Consider the following 16954-nt stretch of genomic DNA (forward strand, 5'->3'; position numbering starts at 1 on the left):
GTTTACTGGATTCACTTAGCTTAGAAGTATCCTTAGCTAATAACCATCCATACTTACTAGCCATATCTTTACTATATCTTTACCATGGAGTATTTAATAGAAGCTGCCTTTGTTTGGTAGCTGTAGAAATATTAAGAGTACACAAGTATGATACTTATTAGTAATATTTAGGAATCAGTTACCGCCCCAATTACACATTCCAAAAAAAAAAAAAAGTTGAACTCGCTGTCCTGATTACATATTCAAAAGAGAGCTAATATTAGACTCTGAAACTGTGCATATACATTTTGTAAACACATTGGTTATATCCAACTAGCCATCTAGTCCAATATCCTGCATCTGACAATGCCCAGTACTGAGTGCTTCACAGGAAGGTGCAAAAAGTCCTACAGGGGACAATCATGGAAAAAAACCTAATCATAAGGATACTTTCTTTTTAGTCTCTGTTTGCAGTGGTTGGCATATGCCACTTTTTAATAGGTAAAAATCTCTCTGGTGAGGGAGAAGTCTCTCTCTCAGTGGAAAAAAGGAGCAGTCTGCCAAAGCTTCAAAGAGCCATCAGCCATGGAGGCTAATTTCTTAGGGCCAGTTAAAGTCTGTCAAGTATTATAACAGTATTGACATTCAGATTTGCTCTAAGGGCTTGCAAACTGCTCTAACATTCTAACATAAAGAGTTCATTTCAATATCTCTAGAATTAATTTTGAAACAGCTCACACATACATCAAAATAATTGGTTATACTGTCCATAGTTGTATGAGAATAGTATATGCACTAGTTCTTTAGGAACTAGGCAAATGTATACAAGATCCATCTGCAGAAGAGTGCGCAAATAGTCAGCCTGAGGGATGATGGTGCAGTATTTTTGCCGTACATTTTCATATTTTTGCTGATTTAATATTTCCAATTCTGCACATATGCCTTGCATCAGTGTTCAATGGTAATTTGTTTTATGTCACAAAAGGAAAAATTGCGGTGGTAACTTTTTACCTCACAATTTTTATAATTTGGTATGGCAGACAATACCACTGTAAAAGAAGGGATTTTTAAATAAAGATTAGGATGCACTGGGAAAGCTAAGTAAGGTATCTAGCCTATACAAATATTGTGGCTACCTATCATCGTAAGTTTCTCATATAATTAGGTGAAATTAGAGAAGTTAATTCAAACAATTAAGGACAAATCTTGACTTGAAATATGGCTCCTTTGCAACACACCTAAATCTGCAGCTAAGAATTTCACTGTTGTGGGGAATAGTTAGCGACATAAGTTCTATTTCAGCCGCTTTTTGATGTCCCGACAGAGAGGAAGTGTGGGAGCACTGGTGATTTCCTGCTGCACACTGGCCTTGTGGAAGCCACTACAAGCTGGTGTAACTTAAGACAACCTAGAACTACACCACAGACAGAACCAGCTTCTAAATGCCGGGGAGTCTAGATAACCAGAGTTGGCTTAAAGCCACCCCTTACACAGAACTCTGACACAACTAAAGAGCTGATCCTATAAAGGCAAAGAAAAAAAGGAATACAATTCTGCTCTCATTTATGTGCTGTAAATCCAGACTAAGTCCACTGATGTCAGAGGAGTTATTCCAGATGTACACAATGTTAATGAAAGAAGAATAAGCTTCTTTCATTCATTTCCATCACATTAACATATCACTAGTTCCAAAACCAATATACTGATTAAACCTTCACAGTCCCTAGCCTGCAATCCCTTTGTATGGGATATCCTTCAATAAAAGTTCCACATGTAGAACAATTACAGCACCAGGCCTAGAATAGTAATTGTTTGTTTTATCTAGTTAAACTCTGCAATAATTAGAAAATAGCTTTCAGCACTAAAAAAAAAATTACTTAATCTTAAGTACTTAGCCAGACTTATGTACATCAGTGATACTTACACTTTTCATACTATGGACCACTTCTTGAGCAATCCTTGCGTAGGTACCTCCACTCAAAATCCCAGTTGCAATGTCATGCCTTCTCTACACTAGATATGGCATTTGATTACACTAATAAGACTAAGACAGAATGAGAGCAATAATATATGGCTGGTTGGTTACATCCATCCATAAAGTATCTATACTGGGTTTTTTGTTTGATTTGGGTTGGATTGTGGTTTTTTTTTGAATGCAAGTATTTATGGGTGAGATTTCAAAAGCAATCAGCATTTACTTAACTCTGTCCCCATTGGTGTCCATATGAATTTTAATATGAACTTCAGCAGAGGCAGAGTTAAGACAACATGCGGAACATTTGAAAATACCATTTATTAGGGCCTAATAGAATTGGTGAAATCATTTTTTTAAAAGTGGCTCACAATTTGACGTTTCTAATTTCATGAAGAAACATAAGTTAATTCACTCTGGACAGTCAGAGCAGAAACATCTGATGACTTAACAGCACGGACAGCAAGCAGTTTTAGTGGGCAGTCAATGTTTCCCCATGAATGTTTTTCTCTCACCAACAGAGGAGAGAGGTAGTGAGATGCCCCTTCCTCCTCAAAGGGAGAGGGATGCTCTTCCAACACAACGAGAGAATTGGGAGGAATTCCCTCTACCACATGCTCATTATTGCCAGGGAACAGAGGTCAGTGTGTCAAGTAAAGAGGAACCCAGAGCAGTGCCAGTTTTGGGGAGCAGGAAACAAATTCAATTAGGGTTATGGATTCCCTCCACATGAATGCATGGAGGTGGGGGCATGGAAGCAGGAGCAGGCCGGGGAAGTAGCAGCCAGCGTTAATCAAGCCTGGCAGAGACCAAGATACTAGCAAGAGTGCTAGATGCTGCCTTATTTAAGTATTAAGGCTTCACCACATAATTAGAAATTTGGGGATTTAAATGCTGCCCTGGGAGGTGAATTTTGGTAACTGAAATAATTTGTAGGCTCATGCTTTCTTTAGCACAGTTATTCACTGGGGGGAATAGCTGGGTAAAGTGAAATTTGAAAGCACTTGTAGAATAGTAGTGAATGATTGATTTAGGAGAAAATGAATCATGTCACTTATTGGACTCATCATACTGATAAAAATGAGTTTGTAGAAAGAAAGGTACCAGTTTATAGAAAGCATGCATGCTCAGAGTAAACCAATAAAAAAAGTACATTTGAATGTAAAAATCACAGTAATCTCCAATATGAAGTTATGTTCCATGTTTTAAACAATATAGTGCAGGCTTAATGAATATCATTTTTCAAACACAAACTTTTAATTGCTTTCTTTTCAGCTTCATTAGTGAAATGGCACATCTTCAGTCTTTCAAAATTAGAAGCAAAGCATCCTGCCAGTTTTTTTTTTTTTGGTTGTTAAACAGATTACAAAAATCATTAACTGAAGAGTCAAACAAACTGTTTTTCTAGTATATGCAGGTCCACAATAATTGGTGTGCCAAATATTGCTGTCTTTAAATAAGGTGAGAGGATGCATTTGTGCATTGAGACCCTGATTCACTTCTCACTTGTTCAGGTGCAAATCAGGAGTACCTCTACTAAAGTCAGTGGAGTTATCCCATTGTAAAATTAGTGCGAGAGAGATGAGAATCAGACATTTACACTGATAACAGTTTTATGTATTGCTATTTATTAGTTTGAGGGTTTCTTAGTCACCTGAGTAGAATGAATTCTGAATTAAGTGAATACCAGTTGGACAATTTTTTGCCATCACTGAACTGATCTTTCAATTAGCCTTCATTGACTCAGAGATTCTCTAACCACCATAGACCTACTGCTTTAGTTCTCTCTCAGGATGGGATATGGATGAGCAACTGCACCCCTGGCATGCTATAGATGAGAACTCCATATTAGCCCCGGCCTAGGTTAGCATGAAGACTGATGGGCATGGGCCAGGAGAGAGGTTTCTGGATATGTGATAACAGACAATGGCCCCCAAACCCTGTATTGTGGAGGGGAGCACCCCTAGTCCAGTGCATAGATTAGTAGAGTAGACAGCATTTCAGACCCACTGCCTGCTTGTTGATAGAGAGAACAGATGTAATACCATCCCAATCCCTCATCCACTCACCCTCCCTCAGGCTTTGAGTAGGGATGGGCGAATTTCCTACATTTAGTCATCCTGACTAAATTCTCCTCTCAAGCACAGTGGCCAAAAGCTTCCAATTATTGTTTCACTGAATGTGCACAACTAAACTACAGAAATTCAAGAATGTTCATGAATTTGAAAAATTTTACCTTTTTAAAATTTAATTCCACAAATAACGTTCAAGTTATTTACAGGTGCATTTTTTCCTAGTTACAGACAAGTGGAATGTGAGAGAGCAAGGAGTGCACAGGGATTTATTCTTTACTACAAAGAAAGTAGCAAGAACAGAGATTGCAGCAGCATAAGCCAAGCTACCACCAGTTATGAAGTAGAATGAGAGAGTAACCAAGGATGATAGGGAGTCTGAACAGTTTTGTCAAAATGTAATTCTGTCAAAGCCAAAACATTTCACAGAGCTATATTAGTTTCGACAATGTTGTTGAGAAGGTTTGAGATCCGGGGTTTTCTGGTTACTCTTGAGATAGAGAGACACCCAAATCAAAAACCTGAGCTTTCTGATCTGAAAAAAAAAATAAAGGCTGTTTTGACAGAATACTGCTTTGCAGAAATGTTCCAAATGTTTTGGTTTTGTTCTAATGATGAGTGGAAACAAATTTTGAAACCTTGAAATTTGTCATGAAACAGAATTGTCGTCATTTTCTGGCCAGCTCCATTTGCTCAACATTAGGTGTAATGAGGTTTTCAGAGATAGTTTCTTAAGCAAGGGCTGGCAGCTCACCTTCCTTTTGAGCCTGAATCTGTGCTCTATCACCTCCATACTGAACAACAGGGATGGAAGAATCTTAAAACCAGATCTAAGAAGAAACCAGCAAACTTTTCCATTCTACACACAATATCTAAATAGAACTATAATTGTGTAATTCAAGTGAATGCAAAAATGTATTCTACAAGAGAGGAAAATAAGCTGTACAAATCCTTTTAAAGACTGTTATATTATATGACTCTTGAAGGTAGAAAAATGTCAGGTTGGAATTTCTTGAGGTACATCTTGAACTGCATCTCACAGCAGTATATTCCATCTCTTTCCTCTGGCCCATCCCTACTTCCTTCCATCTCCCTTCTGTCTCTTACTCCTGAACATATTGAACACAAAATCATCATTAAGGAGAAACCTGAACATCTTCCTCTGTGACTTCATACTGTAATTGAGAGTTAGTAGCTAAGAAGGGGTCCACAACGTGTCCTTGGTAAAAATCGAGGTCTGAGGTAATTTTTCAAAAAAATTCAATGACTGAACGATATAACCCTCCCGTCTCTTCTCCCCCGCCGTACCACTTGTCCATCACTAAGTACAGTAATTTTGTCAAGTGCCCGTCATGTAACATGGTGGTGCCGACCCGAGGCTAAATTGTTACAATTATGGCAAGATGGTCCTTGAATGCCATTCCCTGGGGATGCTTTAATTTGAGAAAGGAGGGCCTGAGAGCACCAATCCCTTCATCTTCTCCTGGCTAGTAAATGGGAGGCAGCAAAACCACTTCTCCAGGCACACTCCACATGATCTTTTCCCATGCAAGGGGTTCAGCTCCAGCACGTCTGCGTGCAAGCTATCACCTCTTCTCTTCCCTTCCTAACAAATGTCCATCCCTGTGCTGGTCTGACCAGACTTCTCTCCTGCTAAGATAAGGAGGGGCTTGGTACAATGGCAGCCCATTCAGGTAATTTTTATTAACTTGTGCTATCACTGAACGATTGATACCAAGGGGAAGTTTTGTTCTGCAGGACAGGAAATAAAGGCAGTTTGTTTTCCATTATAATGGATCTTTTTGTAAGACACACTAAGTTTTAATATACTAATAAGTATTTTCTTAACCCCCTTCTGAAATGTCTTTCAGATCAAATTGAGAGCCATGTGACTGTTGCAGACAACACCTTTGTAGCACCATCACTGAATTCTCATTAGGACTGTCAATACCCGCCGAATGCAAATTCTAAACACTCCATCCAATAGCAAAATGATATCCATTAATCCATTTTCCTGACCTAAAACTGAATTCACGGCTCACTGCTGTTGCATGTTTAATTTATAAGCTATTTTATATATTTAAGCTATTTTATACATAAATATGTACACAAATTAGTTCGTAACATTTTACATTGAAACTGCTCTTCAGAATAGAAGGCTGCCATTGGCTCTAGAGAGTTGCAATATGTGCAAGTGATTGATATTCATTTATCAGCAGGACATTAAACATCCAGCAGTGAGTTGTGAATTCTTTTCTAGGTAAAAACAAAAAAAACATAATATATTACTAAATACACATTTATATATGGTATAATTATACACACTATGCTCTCTTGTGAAGAGTTTATATTTGTTTTTTTTAATTAGTTTTTCCATTTAAAATTTGTTCAGCATAGAAGTATGCATTTGTTATTGTGTGTATGAAAAACATAAGAGTCACTTGGTGATTTTGCTCCATTAACTTTTTTCTCAGGTCCTTATATGGAGTTCTGGTTCTCTACCTTGCACCTATCAAAATATTGCACACAGTAGCTCAGAACTCATTCTTGGCTGGGCTCCAAACTAAATTTGAAAGAAGCTGCTATACAGTCTCTGAATTGCTCTAATCCTTACCAGTCATGTCACAAATTGAACTTTACAATGAAGGAGAGAGTTTTCAATTCCTAAAAGATCTGTGGGCATCTGATAGTTCAGTCAGACTACTGAAATAATCCATCTAATTCATAATTACTGCAGTCTATGTAGTTTATTAGAATTTATTGTTTACTTTTTGCTGCAGTCTTGTAATTTGTCTTGTTTTGCCTTTATGTTTCAAATACAGACCAAAGTGGTAAGGATATGTATAGTCATTTCATTTTTTAAGATTCCCCTTCCTTTCTATGGAAGGGCATTTCAAGAATAATTGCCTGAATAGCTCATATAAATACTGCCTTAGATCCATACTAGAACTCTTACTGAAGTTTACGGAACTCTTACTGAAGTTTATACAATTCTGATCAGAAGATGAACCAAAGGGTTTTATGGTCAATGCTAACAGCCCATGAGGTTGCAAAGATTTTCAAAAGAATGAGTAGTACTCTGTTTTCTTTTGATATTTTTAGGACTCTCCTCACCTATTTTACTGGCCTTGTGAGGTAGTATGAAATACATAATATTCCTCAAGAATTTAGTACACGGGGGAGGGGGGGAGGAGAAGAGAACAGCAATACTCCCTCTCTCTCCCTCCCTGGTGCTAGTAGTTTATGTAGAAAGTTTTCTAACAAGATATTGGAGCTGCCAATATACCCAGGGAAGCCTGTGGTCTGTGCACTCCTCCTTTAGCACAGCTGATTTACATGCAATTTGAAGTTGGTCAGATCAAGATCTGGATGCAATTTTGCTCTCTCCAGTGTTGTTTTGTGTGGATTCAAGTCATTTTGAAAAGAAAATGAAACACAATGATAAGAGTAGATTGGAAAGCGTTGACATACATTGTCAATAAAATTTAAAGCAAGCACTGACTAAACTGAACAGAAAAGCAATGACAGTAAAAATGATGGGTGAGAAGAAAAGATGTAGTATACAGCAATTGAAAACTTAAATGACAAAGAAGGTGTTCTAGTTGCGTCAATGGTTTGACTGAACAATGAAGTTTAGTTCTTGTACCTTCCTTAAACCGGTCTTTAGAAACGCTGACAAAAAGGCAAGTAAAGTTCACAACATTTAATTAATTTGCTGCAGGAAAACAAATATAATCTGGCTGAGGAAATGTTACTATACTTGGGGAACAAGCAACATTGAAACAACAATGTCAAAGGATTTGTGTACTGCTGTTTGTTTAATTAAGTGTTGTCTTTTCAAATGTTTCTCTAGATTAATGATCTGCTGTAGGGATGTGGAATAAGTTTCAGCAGCAAAAACAATACAAATGACAAGCAAAGTAGTGCAAGTTTTTCCAGAGATTTCAGATTACTAGGTGTAATGAGAAACATTTCAAACCAAATTACAAACTTTGCTTGTTTCTCACTGGCTAGACAGCAGTAAAGCTATGTCTGCCAATGAGCTGAAACTTATTTACAATGAAGTGATCGATCCTATTAACTATTTCTAAAAGGGCATCTGTGGCACTGAAAAGACAAAACAGCAGGATTGGTCCACTGCTGTCTTGCTTTGGGGAATCGGAAAGCATTCAAGACAGCCAGCAAGAACAGTGTTGAAAAAAAAATGTACGTCTACACAGCCTGTGGAAATGAGCCTCCCAGCCCTGGTCAACAGACTTGGGATAGCACAACTCAAGCTAGCACTCTTAAAAATAGCTGTGTAGACATCAGTTTGAAGTTGAAGCCGAGCTTAGCTTCAGAGCTGAAACTTGAGCCCAAGTTGCAGCTTCAAAGAGTTATCTATACAACTATTTGTAGAGTGCGAGTGCAAGCCCAAGTCTGTCAACCAGCACTAGAAATCTCATTTCTGTGGGCTGTGTAGATATGGCCAAAGTATTATGCAATGTTCATTTCCCCAGGAATCAATTAAAATGGTGGATGTTTATTTCAACTACATGATTCTCTCTCTCTCTCTCTCTCTCTCTCTCTCTCTCTCTCTCACACACACACACACACACTTTAAGGTGAAATTAAGTTTTCACGTACACCAGTAGTTTGGGTTTGAGAGTATATTTCATTTTAGAATGTTAGGTATAGAAGAAAACAGAAAAAAAATCAAGAAGTTTAGAAATGCAGAGCTGAGGTACCACTTTTTGAACAATGTAGACAAAACTATTTTAATTCTACCTCATCTTGACCACGATCACTCTGCATTACTACAATTGACCTATTTGTATCACTATGGATCACTTCAGTTTGTTCAGTGCTTGGAACAAGGTGTCCATTCTGACTGAGGAATCATGGTGCCACTAACAAATTTATTTGAGCAAAAACTTGAGCTACAGCTCACTTCATCGGCTGCATTCCAATTCAGCAGTCTCTCGTTGGAATCTGTTTTTGAAGTTTTTTTTGTTGAAGAATTGCAACTTTGAGGTCTGTAATCGAGTGACCAAAGAGATTGAAGTGTTCTCTGACTGGTTTTTGAACGTTATAATTCTTCAACCAAAAAAAACTTCAAAAAAAACAAAAAAACAAACAGACTCCAAGGAGAAAGACTGCTGAATTGGAATTAATTTGCAAACTGGATACAATTAATTTAGGCTTGAATAGAGACTGGGAGTGGATGGGTCATTACACAAAGTAAAACTATTTCCCCATGTTTATCCACCCCCCCCCAGTCCCCCACTGTTCCTCAGACATTCTTGTCAACTGCTGGAAATGGCCCACCTTGATTATCACTACAAAAGGTTCACCCCCTCCCCCCCCACTCTCCTGCTGGTAATAGCTCATCGTAAGTGATCATTCTTGTTACAGTGTGTATGGTAATACCCATTGTTTCATGTTCTCTGTGTATACAAATCTCACCACTGTATTTTCCACTGAATGCATCCAATGAAGTGAGCTGTAGCTCACAAAAGTTTATGCTCAAATAAATTTGTTAGTCTAAGGTGTCACAAGTACTCCTTTTCTTTTTGCGAATACAGACTAACATGGCGGCTGCTCTGAAACCTATAGTACTATGTATGTTAATAAGAAGTCCGCAAGCTCTCCCTATCACTATTTTGATTATCTGAAGCCCGAAATAGGCTAAGTAGGTCATTTATTGAAAGCTAGTATTTCATAATCCACATCACCCCAAGGCAGCAATGGAAAGGCTATTCTTTTATAGAGAAAAAAAGAAGGCAGAAAACCTGAGAAATATCAAAAGAACCTACTGAGAATTATATGTTTACCTATTGTCCTGCATCAGCAGATAAAAATCAGATTCTACCAAAGGATCTATTGTAATGATTTATCATACCGCCATGGGAATAACCCCTGGGACTTGGTGGGAGGGGTAGGAAGTAATAAGGCTACCCTGAGGAACAAAAATAAAAATAAATATTTTTAAAGATCATTAAAGATCTTCTTTTCTCAGTATAGTTATCTAGAAGCAAAGGGCTGCAGATATAGTTTGTTGTTGTTGTTGTTGTTGTAAGTAAATAAAGTCTTTGTAACAGCAAAAACTAACACAGAAAACAGAATGGTTACTAGTCTCTCTGAAGTTATGGCAAAAAGGACAGAGGACTGAAATCAGTAGAAACACCCCAAGAAAGGATCAGCCTCAGAGTAATCAGTAAAAACCCCTACAGAATACATTTGATCTCAATTGTCAACTTTCTGAAGGATATAATGAAATTAAAATTGCTAGCATCTCTATGGCTTTTTCTCCAGAACTATTCTCAGTCAGTAACAGCTTGAAAAAAAAATTACAAGTATAAAATTCAAAATGGGAGATAAAACTGAAAACAAAAATTTAAAAAACTAAATTACTTCAGAATAAGCTAGAATGAAAACTCTCCCTTTATTTTATAAAATGTAATGAAATTCACAAGGTTCTGATTCAAAACCCACTGAAGTCTACAGTGATTTCAAGAGGCTTTGGCTCAATCTCTAAATTTCCTTTCTTCCACAGTTCTAAGACACATCTGTAAGAAGCAGAATAAAATAAGAATCTTTTTAAATGAGCTGCTGGGGAGGATTGTGTGTTTATAGGTTTGTGCCACGAATGGGTGAATTGACTAAGGGAAAGAACCATCCTGCACCTCAGATTACATATATTAGAGGCCACAAAAATGTTAGATATAATACACTCACTCATAGGTGCCAACTCCATGGGTGCTTCAGTTCTGGAGCACCCTCTGAGAAAAATTAGTGGGTGCTTAGCACCCACCAGCAGCCAAACTTGCCCCCTCCAGTGCCTGTCCCTCACCGGCAGCCCTGCTGATCACTCCTCCCCCTCTCAGGACCTCCCGCCCCCTGCAAACAGCTGTTTTGTGGCATGTATGTTGGGATGTGATCGGGGGAGGGGGCAGAAAGAGGCAGGAAAGAGACAGGATGGGTCTTGAGGGAAGGGGTGGAGTGGGAACAGGGCTCAGGCACCCCACAGCTAGAGGGGAAGTCAGGACCTATGCACTCACTCATTCCCTAATTCGCTCCTATCTCTGCCGAGATCATCTCAAGGTTCATCAGGTCCATCAACCTATACTGAACCAGTAAGTGACAGGCAGGTTCCTTAAGGTTAGACGGAGAAATGTAGTCTAATATTCTTCTTATGCAAGAAGCTCTAGAGGACTTCCGATTCTGCTTTTAGGTACACTAGTCTAATCCACAGGAACTCCATTGACTTCATGAAGTTACGCCACACACACACACATTGGATTAAGTCTACACTTTGATGTGCTTAGCTTAAGCCACAACCTACACCACCATGGCTATGCTTCTGTTTTTATAGTGCTAGCTTGATCAAAGCTTACATGTGTATGTCTACCTGAGCTAGAAATTGCATCTCCATCTCAATGTGTAGACACACCCTTAAAGAATAGAATCTGGCCCAAGATCTATAGTTCAACAGTCTCCCAAGGGGTGCCAAGGGGGCAAAACCCTTAACTGGTTTCAAGACTGAGCTTGATAAATTTATGGAGGGGATGGCATAATGAAATGGGCCACATGCTGTTGTGGGCAACCTGACTTCTAATAGCAAATATCTCCAATTGCCACAGATAGGATTCTAGATGGGGAAGGTTCTGAGTTACTACAGTGAATTCCTCTCCCAGCATCTGGCTAATGGGTGCCACAGACATACTCAGGTCTGACTGACCATCATACTTCAGGTCAGGAAGGAATTTTCCTCCAGATCAAAATCGGCAGAGATCCTAGGGATTTTTCCCTTCCTCTGCAGCATGGGTCACTTGCTGGTTTGAACTAGAATTCTCTAACTTTAAATCATGATTTGAGGTCAGTAATTCAGCCAGAGTTTATGGATCGATTACTGGAGTGGGTGGGAGAGGTTCTGTTGCCTATGACGTGCAGGAGGTCTGACTAGATGATCACGACGATCCCTTCTGATCTTAAAGTCTATAAAAGAGTGAGGGCTAGTCTACATTTCAAAGGTTTTGTCAGTATACCTGTAGTGAAGATGCAGTTTATTTCAGCAAAAGGAGTTAAACCACCTCCTCATACAATATAAGTTGTACTGGCAAAAGAATTCATGTACATGGATTCTGTAAAACACAGACTCTGAAAGTGTAAAATATGCTCAAGCACGTCACGTTCTAGCAAGAGTCACTATGTTATACTGCTAAATATCCAAAATAATTCCACTGAATTCAATGGAGTTGCACTGATATAAAACCAGCATAAATTAGAACAGAGTAAGTGTGATGAACAATTATATTGCTGCCAGTACTTTTCAGCTGTGAATGGGATCTACAAAAAACACAAGTAGAGCTGGGCAAGGAATGACTTCTCCACCCTCATAGAAAAATTTGATGGGGAAAAAGTTTTGTTTGTCCAAATTGATCACAAATTTTTGTCCAAAACCAAACCCCCCAAACTGAAAAAATTGATGTTGGGTTTTCAGTTTGACAAAAATTTCTAGTAAAAACACACATCTTTTTCCATAGAATTATATAATGGGAGTTTCAGAGTAGCAGCCGTGTTAGTCTGTATTCGCAAAAAGAAAAGGAGTACTTGTGGCACCTTAGAGACTAACAAATTTATTTGAGCATAAGCTTTCGTGAGCTACAGCTCACTTCATCGGATGCATTTGGTGGAAAAAACAGAGGGGAGATTTATATATACACACACGCACACACACACACACACACACACACACACACACACACACACAGAACATGAAACAATGGGTTTATCATACACACTGTAAGGAGAGTGATCACTTAAGATAAGCCATCACCAGCAGCAGGGGGGGAAAGGAGGAAAACCTTTCATGGTGACAAGCAAGGTAGGCTAATTCCAGCAGTTAACAAGAATATCTGAGGAACAGTGGGGGGTGGGGTGGGGTGGGGGGGAGAAATACCATGGGGAAATAGTTTTACTTTGTGTAATGACTCATCCATTCCCAGTCTCTATTCAAGCCTAAGTTAATTGTATCCAGTTTGCAAATTAATTCCAATTCAGCAGTGTCTCGTTGGAGTCTGTTTTTGAAGCTTTTTTGTTGAAGGATAGCCACTTTTAGGTCTGTAATCGAGTGACCAGAGAGATTGAAGTGTTCTCCAACTGGTTTTTGAATGTTATAATTCTTGACGTCTGATTTGTGTCCATTCATTCTTTTACGTAGAGACTGTCCAGTTTGGCGAATGTACATGGCAGAGGGGCATTGCTGGCACATGATGGCATATATCACATTGGTAGATGTGCAGGTGAACGAGCCTCTGATAGTGTGGCTGATGTGATTAGGCCCTATGATGGTATCCCCTGAATAGATATGTGGACAGAGTTGGCAATGGGCTTTGTTGCAAGGATAGGTTCCTGGGTTAGTGGTTCTGTTGTGTGGTGTGTGGTTGCTGGTGAGTATTTGCTTCAGATTGGGGGGCTGTCTGTAAGCAAGGACTGGCCTGTCTCCCAAGATTGTGAGAGTGATGGGTTGTCCTTCAGGATAGGTTGTAGATCCTTGATGCGTTGGAGAGGTTTTAGTTGGGGGCTGAAGGTGATGGCTAGTGGCCTTCTGTTATTTTCTTTGTTGGGCCTGTCCTGTAGTAGGTGACTTCTGGGTACTCTTCTGGCTCTGTCAATCTGTTTCTTCACTTCAGCAGGTGGGTATTGTAGCTGTAGGAATGCATGATAGAGATCTTGTAGGTGTTTGTCTCTGTCTGAGGGGTTGGAGCAAATGCGGTTATATCGTAGCGCTTGGCTGTAGACAATGGATCGAGTGGTATGATCTGGATGAAAGCTAGAGGCATGTAGGTAGGAATAGCGGTCAGTAGGTTTCCGATATAGGGTGGTGTTTATGTGACCATCGCTTATTAGCACCGTAGTGTCCAGGAAGTGGATCTCTTGTGTGGACTGGTCCAGGCTGAGGTTGATGGTGGGATGGAAATTGTTGAAATCATGGTGGAATTCCTCAAGAGCTTCTTTTCCATGGGTCCAGATGATGAAGATGTCATCAATGTAGCACAAGTAGAGTAGGGGCATTAGGGGACGAGAGCTGAGGAAGCGTTGTTCTAAGTCAGCCATAAAAATGTTGGCATACTGTGGGGCCATGTGGGTACCCATCGCAGTGCCGCTGATTTGAAGGTATACATTGTTCCCAAATGTGAAATAGTTATGGGTGAGGACAAAGTCACAAAGTTCAGCCACCAGGTTAGCCGTGACAGTATCAGGGATACTGTTCCTGACGGCTTGTAGTCCATCTTTGGGTGGAATGTTGGTGTAGAGGGCTTCTACATCCATTGTGGCTAGGATGGTGTTTTCAGGAAGATCACCAATGGACTGTAGTTTCCTCAGGAAGTCAGTGGTGTCTCGAAGATAGCTGGGAGTGCTGGTAACGAAGGGCCTGAGGAGGGAGTCTACATAGCCAGACAATCCTGCTGTCAGGGTGCCAATGCCTGAGATGATGGGGCGTCCAGGATTTCCAGGTTTATGGATCTTGGGTAGTGCAACAGCAGCCAGGGATACTGCAGTCCTGCTGCTATTCTATCAGCCACAGAGTAGTTCTGCCACCTCTCCACGTCTGGAGGGGAAGGGCCATTGTCTCCACTGGATCTCCTGTCCACATTCTGAGCATTCAGCTATACACATGAACAAGAATTTGGCCTTGTAAGCAGGTTCTACTGTTAGCACCCTGATATAATAAAGTGCCTAGTCATTAGGGTAAGTGAAGCTGGTAGCATCATCGCATACAATTAAGGTCACCTGACATATCCCATTATAAGAACCTCCTTTCAGTTGCTCATAACTTGGTCAAACTATAATCATTTGGGCTGAAATATTACAAGTTGGTATCTGCCTCATGACGATTTTTATATATAAATTCAACCAAAATAGCCGAGTCATTTCCAAAACCAGGTTAGGAAAAAACTGTGTTTTGTTGCAACAAAGATCAGGTGTAAAACAAACCTGAGTTAAACAAACTGCACCACCTTTCTTTGGGTTCCTTGAATATCGTTTGAGTCCCTCCTTTAGTTATACAATCATTGAATAGAATGTTAGAGTTTTATTAGCTATCCTTAACAGCAGCAACTAGTAGTACAAGATACAACTTTTGCTGCCTTATATCTGATTATGATTTTGCTAATCAACTAGAAAATTGGTTGATATAAAAACCATTCTGTTTTTCAGAATCAAGTAACAAAACCACAATAGAAAACAATTGTACTTTATTACTGCTCTGGGAAGGTGATTTTGTTAAGGGCCTCACTTGTGCCAATTAGTTTTCAACTTTGAGGCTACAGAGGAAAAACAAACTGAAGCTCAAGACAATTTTGTTAATTACATGCCAATTCACCCATATCTCCTTGCCAACTGATATTTTTAACTCCCAACTCCTAATTTATGACAAACTGTATACACTGAATGCAGTTCAAGGCTCATGCACTAAGCTCCAGAGGTCCCCAGTTTGTCCTGCCTGCCAGTGACCGGGGTCTGTCAGCATTACACTAGCAGGCAACCTGAATTGCTGGAAAATAGATACTTACTTGATGTCACCAGGATGACTCCCAGGTAGTCAAACCACAATCTCAGTCTTCTGACTTCCATATGTTTTTTACTTTGAGGAAGTGAAATGCTGCAGGACACAGGCCATTTTATCACATTTCTGCTGGGTTGTCCAACCTGGTTCCTCTTCTTGGAGATGTTGTCTTGGACCAATCAAAAATTCAAAATATCTGGCCAAATAGAGTTGTCCATTCTAATCAGGAAATTCTTGGGTTCTTGCAACTGGGGCCAGAATTTTCCAATGTCTTAGTGCAATCATGTCATGCCAGCTTGTGTAAGACAAGTTGTGCCATTGCTGTTGGCACAACCGTCTTCAGAAATACATTTAGCACTGGCTGCTTTGCTCTGATCAGCAATTTACCTTCATAAGTCACTGTCTATGGATGCTTCTGTGGTGTATCATTTAGGCAGTTTTGCATGTTATACTTGCTCATGTTGCAATATCATCAACAAAACTTTAGCTGCTAAAAAAAAAAATCCAGCTTGAAGTTTGTATAGTTTAGACAAAGTCCTTCCACATTCTTTGATGCCCTTAGAACTTTTTTCCCCAGTCCATTGTACAATACAAAGTCACTTCAAGAACCATTGTTCTCCAGCAGGCTGGAATAAGTCTATTTATGTTCCCCTTGTTTAAACAAGTGGGGGACCTTTGTATTCATGGCCAAACTGTGTCTTGTACAGCATTATTGATTAGCTACTTTTCCCGATTATTCCACTCAGATCACGTGTCCTTATAAACTTACTATTTGGTTTTAGTACATTTTATTTACTACCTCTTTCAGCACAGGTGTATTTCATTAACTTGACAGCATAAGTATGCTCAATTGCAAATATTAGCTGCATTTCTTCACTTTATCATTAAACAAAAAAAGTTAATGCACCCCCGCCATTCTATCCCCTAATGGTATTGCCCATCAGTAAATCCTGTCACTAAAGTTTACAATATTTTGCCAAAGTTGTATTTCTTAGAGTTTATTTCCCCTTTACACACAACTTCATTTAAATCACAATCAGAGACTCAGTCTGTTTCCTTATTTTTCCACTACTGCATTGGGCAATTAGTATCTTAATATTAGATATCAACTTTTTTAATTCATTGATTCACAAACACCTAAAAAGGGTAGTCTCTTCAGCTGCATCAACAATATACTCTTGTGAAAGGCTTTGAAAAAAAACACACCCCACACACCTGACTTTCTTTGGACTATTTGGAAAATCTGAAGAAACTTCCCATTAAACTTCGAATTTTTGTTCTTATAAAAGATAGAACAGGGAGTGAGAATAAAAAGACCTTGATGCCCGGGCAATTCTTAAATAGTAATTCATAATTTTGTAACTACATTGTCCATGTACA

The sequence above is a fragment of the Dermochelys coriacea genome, chromosome 5, assembly GCF_009764565.3.
Source record: "Dermochelys coriacea isolate rDerCor1 chromosome 5, rDerCor1.pri.v4, whole genome shotgun sequence".
NCBI lineage: Eukaryota > Metazoa > Chordata > Testudines > Dermochelyidae > Dermochelys > Dermochelys coriacea.